The sequence below is a fragment of the Megalopta genalis genome, unplaced genomic scaffold, assembly GCF_051020955.1.
Source record: "Megalopta genalis isolate 19385.01 unplaced genomic scaffold, iyMegGena1_principal scaffold0024, whole genome shotgun sequence".
Lineage (NCBI taxonomy): Eukaryota > Metazoa > Arthropoda > Insecta > Hymenoptera > Halictidae > Megalopta > Megalopta genalis.
The window spans coordinates 775001-783399 of NW_027476094.1; positions in this window are offsets into that span (position 1 = coordinate 775001).

The window sequence follows — 8399 nt, forward strand, 5'->3', positions numbered from 1 at the left end:
CAACAAGAACAACAAGAAGAACAACAAGAACAACAAGAACAACAAGAACAACAAGAAGAACAAGAAGAACAAGAACAACAAGAACAACAAGAAAAACAAGAACAACAAGAACAACAAGAACAACAAGAACAACGAGAACAACGAGAACAACGAGAACAACGAGAACAACGAGAACAACGAGAACAACGAGAACAACGAGAACAACGAGAACAACGAGAACAACGAGAACAACGAGAACAACGAGAACAACGAGAAACAACGAGGACAACGAGATCAAAGAGAACAACAAGAATAACAAGAACAACAAGAACAACAACAAGAACAACAAGAACAACAAGAACAACAACAAGAACAACAAGAACAGAAAGAACAACAAGGACAACAAGAACAAGAACAGCAAGAACAACAACAACAAGAACAACAAGAACAACAAGAACAACAAGAGCAACAAGAGCAACAAGCGCAACAAGAACAACAAGAACAAGAACAAGAACAACAAGAACAGAAAGAACAACAAGGACAACAAGAACAAGAACAGCAAGAACAACAACAAGAAGAACAACAAGAACAACAAGAGCAACAAGAGCAACAAGAGCAACAAGAGCAACAAGAACAACAAGAACAACAACAACATTAACAACAAGAACATCAACAACCAGAGCAACAAGAGCAACAAGAGCAACAAGAGCAACAAGAGCAACAAGAGCAACAAGAACAACAAGAACAACAAGCACAACAAGAACAACAAGAACAACAAGAGCAACAAGAGCAACAAGAACGACAAGAACAACAGGAACAACAACAACAACAACAAGAACAACCACAACAACAAGAACAATAAGAACAACAAGAACAACAAGAACAACGAGAACAACGAGAACAACGAGAACAACGAGAACAACGAGAACAACGAGAACAACGAGAACAACGAGGACAACGAGAACAACGAGAACAACAAGAACAACCAGAACAACAACAACAAGAACAACTAGAACAATAACAAGAACAACAACAACAACAACAACAAAAACAACAAGAACAACAAGAGCAACAAGAAGAACAAGAACAACAAGAACAACAAGAACAACAAGAACAACAAGAGCAACAAGAGCAACAAGAACAACAAGAACAACAAGACCAACCGGAACAACAAGAACAACAAGAACAACCAGACCAACAACAACAAGAACAACTAGAACAACAACAAGAACAACAACAACAACAAGAACAACAAAAACAACAAGAACAACAAGAGCAACAAGAACAACAAGACCAACAAGAACAACAAGAACTACAAGAACAACAAGAGTAACAAGAACAACAAGAACAACAAGAACAACAAGAACAAGAACAGCAAGAAAAACAACAACAACAACAACAACAAAAATAAGAACAACAACAACAACAAGAACAACAACATGAACAATCGGAACAACAAGAAGAACAAGAACAACCAGAACAACAACAACAAGAACAACTAGAACAACAACAACAAGAACAACTAGAACAACAACAAAAAGAACAACAAGAACAACTAGAACAACAAGAACAACATGAACAACAAGAACAACAAGAACAACAAGAACAACAAGAACAACAAGAACAACAAGAACAACAAGAACAACGAGAACAACGAGAACAACGATAACAAGAAGAACAACAAGAACACCATGAACAACAAGAACAACAAGAACAACAAGAACAACAAGGACAACTAGAACAACAACAAGAAGAACAACAAGAACAACAAGAACAACAAGAACAACAAGAACAACAAGAACAACAAGAACAACAAGCACAACAAGAACAACAAGAACAACAAGAACAACAAGAACAACAAGAACAACAAGAACAACGAGAACAACGAGAAACAACGAGAACAACGAGAAACAACGAGGACAACGAGATCAAAGAGAACAACAAGAATAACAAGAACAACCAGAACAGCAAGAAGAACAACAAGAACAACAAGAACAACAAGAAGAACAAGAACAACAAGAACAACAAGAACAACAAGAAGAACAAGAAGAACAAGAACAACAAGAACAACAAGAACAACAAGAACAACAAGAACAACAAGGACAACAACAACAATAACAACAACAAGAACAACAAGAACAGCAAGAGCAACAACAACAACAACAAGAACAACAAGAACAACAAGAACATCAACAACCAGAACAACAACAGCAACAAGAGCAACAAGAGCAACAAGAGCAACAATAACAACAAGAACAACAAGAACAACAAGAACAACAAGATCAACAAGAGCAACAAGACCAACAAGAACAACAAGAACAACAAGAACAACAAGAACAACAAGAACAACAAGAACGGCAAGGACAACAACAGCAACAACAACAACAACAACAACAACAACAACAACAACAACAAAAACAACAAGAACAGAAAGAACAACAAGGACAACAAGAACAAGAACAGCAAGAGCAACAACAACTAGAACCACATGAACAACAACAACTAGAACAACAAGAACAACAACAACAACAGGAACAACAAGAACCACAACGACAAGAACAACAACAACAAGAACAACAAAAACAAGAACTACAAGAACAACAACAAGGACAACAACAACAATAACAACAACAACAACAAAAATAAGAACAACAACAACAACAAGAACAACAAGAACAACAAGAACAACAAGAACAACCAGAACAACAACAACAAGAACAACTAGAACAACAACAACAAGAACAACAAGAACAACATGAACAACAAGAACAACAAGAACAACAAGAACAACGTGAACAACATGAACAACAAGAACAACGAGAACAACGAGAACAACGAGAACAACGAGAACAATGAGAACAACGAGAACAACGAGAACAACGAGAACAACGAGAAACAACGAGGACAACGAGATCAAAGAGAACAACAAGAATAACAAGAACAACCAGAACAGCAAGAAGAACAACAAGAACAACAAGAACAACAAGAACAACAAGAACAACAAGATCAACAAAAACAACAAGAACAACAAGAACAACATGAACAACATGAACAACAAGAACAACAAAAACAACAAGAACAGCAAGAACAACAACAAGAACAACAAGAACAACAAGAACAACAAGAACAACAAGAACAACAAGAACAACAAGAACAACAAGAACAACAAGAACAACAAGAACAACAAGAACAACAAGAACAACGAGAACAACGAGAACAACGAGAACAACGAGAACAACGAGAACAACGAGAACAACGAGAACAACGAGAACAACGAGAACAACGAGAACAACGAGAACAACGAGAAACAACGAGGACAACGAGAAACAACGAGGACAACGAGATCAAAGAGAACAACAAGAATAACAAGAACAACCAGAACAGCAAGAAGAACAACAAGAACAACAAGAACAACAAGAACAACAAGAACAACAAGAACAACAAGATCAACAAGATCAACAAGATCAACAAAAACAACAAGAACAACAAGAACAACAAGAACAACAATAACAACAAGAACAACAAGAACAACAAGAACAACAAGAACAACAAGAACAACAAGAACAACAAGAAGAACAACAAGAACAACAAGAACAACAAGAAGAACAACAAGAACAACAAGAAGAACAAGAAGAACAAGAAGAACAAGAACAACAAGAACAACAAGAACAACAAGAACAACAAGAAGAACAACAAGAACAACAAGAAGAACAACAAGAACAACAAGAACAACAAGAAGAACAACAAGAACAACAAGAACAACAAGAACAACAAGAAGAACAACAAGAACAACAAGAACAACCAGAATAACGAGAACAACGAGAACAACGAGAACAACGAGAACAACGAGAGCAACGAGAACAACGAGAACAACGAGAACAACGAGAACAACGAGAACAACGAGAACAACGAGATCAACGAGATCAACGAGAACAACGAGAACCACGAGAACAACAAGAACAACGAGAACAACAAGAACAACGAGAACAACAAGAACAACAAGAACAACAACAAGAACAACAAGAACAGAAAGAACAACAAGGACAACAAGAACAAGAACAGCAAGAACAACAACAACAAGAACAACAAGAACAACAAGAACAACAAGAGCAACAAGAGCAACAAGAACAACAAGAACAAGAACAAGAACAACAAGAACAGAATGAACAACAAGGACAACAAGAACAAGAACAGCAAGAACAACAACAAGAAGAACAACAAGAACAACAAGAGCAACAAGAGCAACAAGAACAACAAGAACAACAACAACATTAACAACAAGAACATCAACAACCAGAGCAACAAGAGCAACAAGAGCAACAAGAGCAACAAGAGCAACAAGAACAACAAGAACAACAAGCACAACAAGAACAACAAGAGCAACAAGAGCAACAAGAACGACAAGAACAACAGGAACAACAACAACAACAACCAGAACAACAACAACAACAAGAACAACAAGAACAACAAGAACAACAAGAACAACAAGAACAACAAGAACAACGAGAACAACGAGAACAACGAGAACAACGAGAACAACGAGAACAACGAGAACAACGAGAACAACGAGGACAACGAGAACAACGAGAACAACAAGAACAACAAGAACAACAAGAACAACATGAACAACATGAACAACAAGAACAACAAAAACAACAAGAACAGCAAGAACAACAACAAGAACAACAAGAACAACAAGAACAACAAGAACAACAAGAACAACAAGAACAACAAGAACAACAAGAACAACAAGAACAACAAGAACAACAAGAACAACAAGAACAACGAGAACAACGAGAACAACGAGAACAACGAGAACAACGAGAACAACGAGAACAACGAGAACAACGAGAACAACGAGAACAACGAGAACAACGAGAACAACGAGAACAACGAGAAACAACGAGGACAACGAGAAACAACGAGGACAACGAGATCAAAGAGAACAACAAGAATAACAAGAACAACCAGAACAGCAAGAAGAACAACAAGAACAACAAGAACAACAAGAACAACAAGAACAACAAGAACAACAAGATCAACAAGATCAACAAGATCAACAAAAACAACAAGAACAACAAGAACAACAAGAACAACAATAACAACAAGAACAACAAGAACAACAAGAACAACAAGAACAACAAGAACAACAAGAACAACAAGAAGAACAACAAGAACAACAAGAACAACAAGAAGAACAACAAGAACAACAAGAAGAACAAGAAGAACAAGAAGAACAAGAACAACAAGAACAACAAGAACAACAAGAACAACAAGAAGAACAACAAGAACAACAAGAAGAACAACAAGAACAACAAGAACAACAAGAAGAACAACAAGAACAACAAGAACAACAAGAACAACAAGAAGAACAACAAGAACAACAAGAACAACCAGAATAACGAGAACAACGAGAACAACGAGAACAACGAGAACAACGAGAGCAACGAGAACAACGAGAACAACGAGAACAACGAGAACAACGAGAACAACGAGAACAACGAGATCAACGAGATCAACGAGAACAACGAGAACCACGAGAACAACAAGAACAACGAGAACAACAAGAACAACGAGAACAACAAGAACAACAAGAACAACAACAAGAACAACAAGAACAGAAAGAACAACAAGGACAACAAGAACAAGAACAGCAAGAACAACAACAACAAGAACAACAAGAACAACAAGAACAACAAGAGCAACAAGAGCAACAAGAACAACAAGAACAAGAACAAGAACAACAAGAACAGAATGAACAACAAGGACAACAAGAACAAGAACAGCAAGAACAACAACAAGAAGAACAACAAGAACAACAAGAGCAACAAGAGCAACAAGAACAACAAGAACAACAACAACATTAACAACAAGAACATCAACAACCAGAGCAACAAGAGCAACAAGAGCAACAAGAGCAACAAGAGCAACAAGAACAACAAGAACAACAAGCACAACAAGAACAACAAGAGCAACAAGAGCAACAAGAACGACAAGAACAACAGGAACAACAACAACAACAACCAGAACAACAACAACAACAAGAACAACAAGAACAACAAGAACAACAAGAACAACAAGAACAACAAGAACAACGAGAACAACGAGAACAACGAGAACAACGAGAACAACGAGAACAACGAGAACAACGAGAACAACGAGGACAACGAGAACAACGAGAACAACAAGAACAACAAGAACAACAAGAACAACCAGAACAACAACAACAAGAACAACTAGAACAATAACAAGAACAACAACAACAACAACAACAACAAAAACAACAAGAACAACAAGAGCAGCAAGAAGAACAAGAACAACAAGAACAACAAGAACAACAAGAACAACAAGAGCAACAAGAACAACAAGAACAACAAGACCAACCGGAACAACAAGAACAACAAGAACAACCAGAACAACAACAACAAGAACATCTAGAACAACAACAAGAACAACAACAACAACAAGAACAACAAAAACAACAAGAACAACAAGAGCAACAAGAGCAACAAGAACAACAAGAACAACAAGAACAACAAGAACAACAAGAACAACAAGAACTACAAGAACAACAAGAACAACAAGAACAACAAGAAGAACAACAAGAACAACAAGAAGAACAACAAGAACAACAAGAACAACAAGAAGAACAAGAAGAACAACAACAAGAACAACAACAACAACAACTAGAACAAGAAGAACAAGAAGAACAACAAGAACACCAAGAACAACAAGAACAACAAGAACAACAAGAACAACAAGATCAGCAAGATCAACAAGAACAACAAGAACAACGAGAACAACAAGAACAACGAGAACAACAAGAACAACAAGAACAACAAGAACAAGAACAGCAAGAACAACATGAACAACAACAACAAGAACAACAGGAACAACAACAACAAGAACAACGAGAACAACAACAACAACAACAACAACAACAACAAGAACAACCAGAACAACGAGAACAACGAGAACAACGAGAACAACGAGAACAACGAGAACAACGAGAGCAACGAGAACAACGAGAACAACGAGAACAACGAGAACAACGAGAACAACGAGAACAACTAGAACAACGAGAACAACGAGAACAACGAGATCAACGAGATTAACGAGAACAACGAGAACAACGAGAACAACGAGAACAACAAGAACAACGAGAACAACAAGAACAACAACAAGAACAACAAGAACAACAAGAACAACAACAAGAACAACAAGAACAGAAAGAACAACAAGGACAACAAGAACAAGAACAGCAAGAACAACAACAACAAGAACAACAAGAACAACAAGAACAACAAGAACAACAAGAGCAACAAGAGCAACAAGAGCAACAAGAACAACAAGAACAAGAACAAGAACAACTAGAACAGAAAGAACAACAAGGACAACAAGAACAAGAACAGCAAGAACAACAACAAGAAGAACAACAAGAACAACAAGAGCAACAAGAGCAACAAGAGCAACAAGAGCAACAATAGCAACAAGAACAACAAGAACAACAAGAGCAACAAGAACAACAAGAGCAACAAGAGCAACAAGAGCAACAAGAACAACAAGATCTACAAGAACAACAAGCACAACAAGAACAACAATGACAACAACAACAAGAACAACAAGGACAACAACAACAACAACAACAAGAACAACAACAGCAACAAGAGCAACAAGAGCAACAAGAGCAACAAAAGCAACAATAGCAACAAGAACAACAAGAACAACAAGAGCAACAAGAACAACAAGAGCAACTAGAACAACAAGGACAACAAGACAACATGAACAGCAAGAAAAACAAGAACAACAAGAACAAGAACAACAAGAACAACAAGAACAACCAGAACAACAACAACAAGAACAACTAGAACAACAACAAGAAGAACAACAAGAACAACATGAACAACAAGAACAACAAGAACAACAAGAACAACAAGAACAACAAGAACAACAAGAACAACGAGAACAACGAGAACAACGAGAACAACGAGAACAACGAGAACAACGAGAACAATGAGAACAACGAGAACAACGAGAACAACGAGAACAACGAGAAACAACGAGGACAACGAGATCAAAGAGAACAACAAGAATAACAAGAACAACCAGAACAGCAAGAAGAACAACAAGAACAACAAGAACAACAAGAACAACAAGAACAACAAGATCAACAAAAACAACAAGAACAACAAGAACAACAAGAACAACAAGAACAACAAGAACAACAATAACAACAAGAACAACAAGAACAACAAGAACAACAAGAACAACCAGAACAACAACAACAAGAACAACTAGAACAACAACAAGAAGAACAACAAGAACAACATGAACAACAAGAACAACAAGAACAACAAGAACAACAAGAACAACAAGAACAACAAGAACAACGAGAACAACGAGAACAACGAGAACAACGA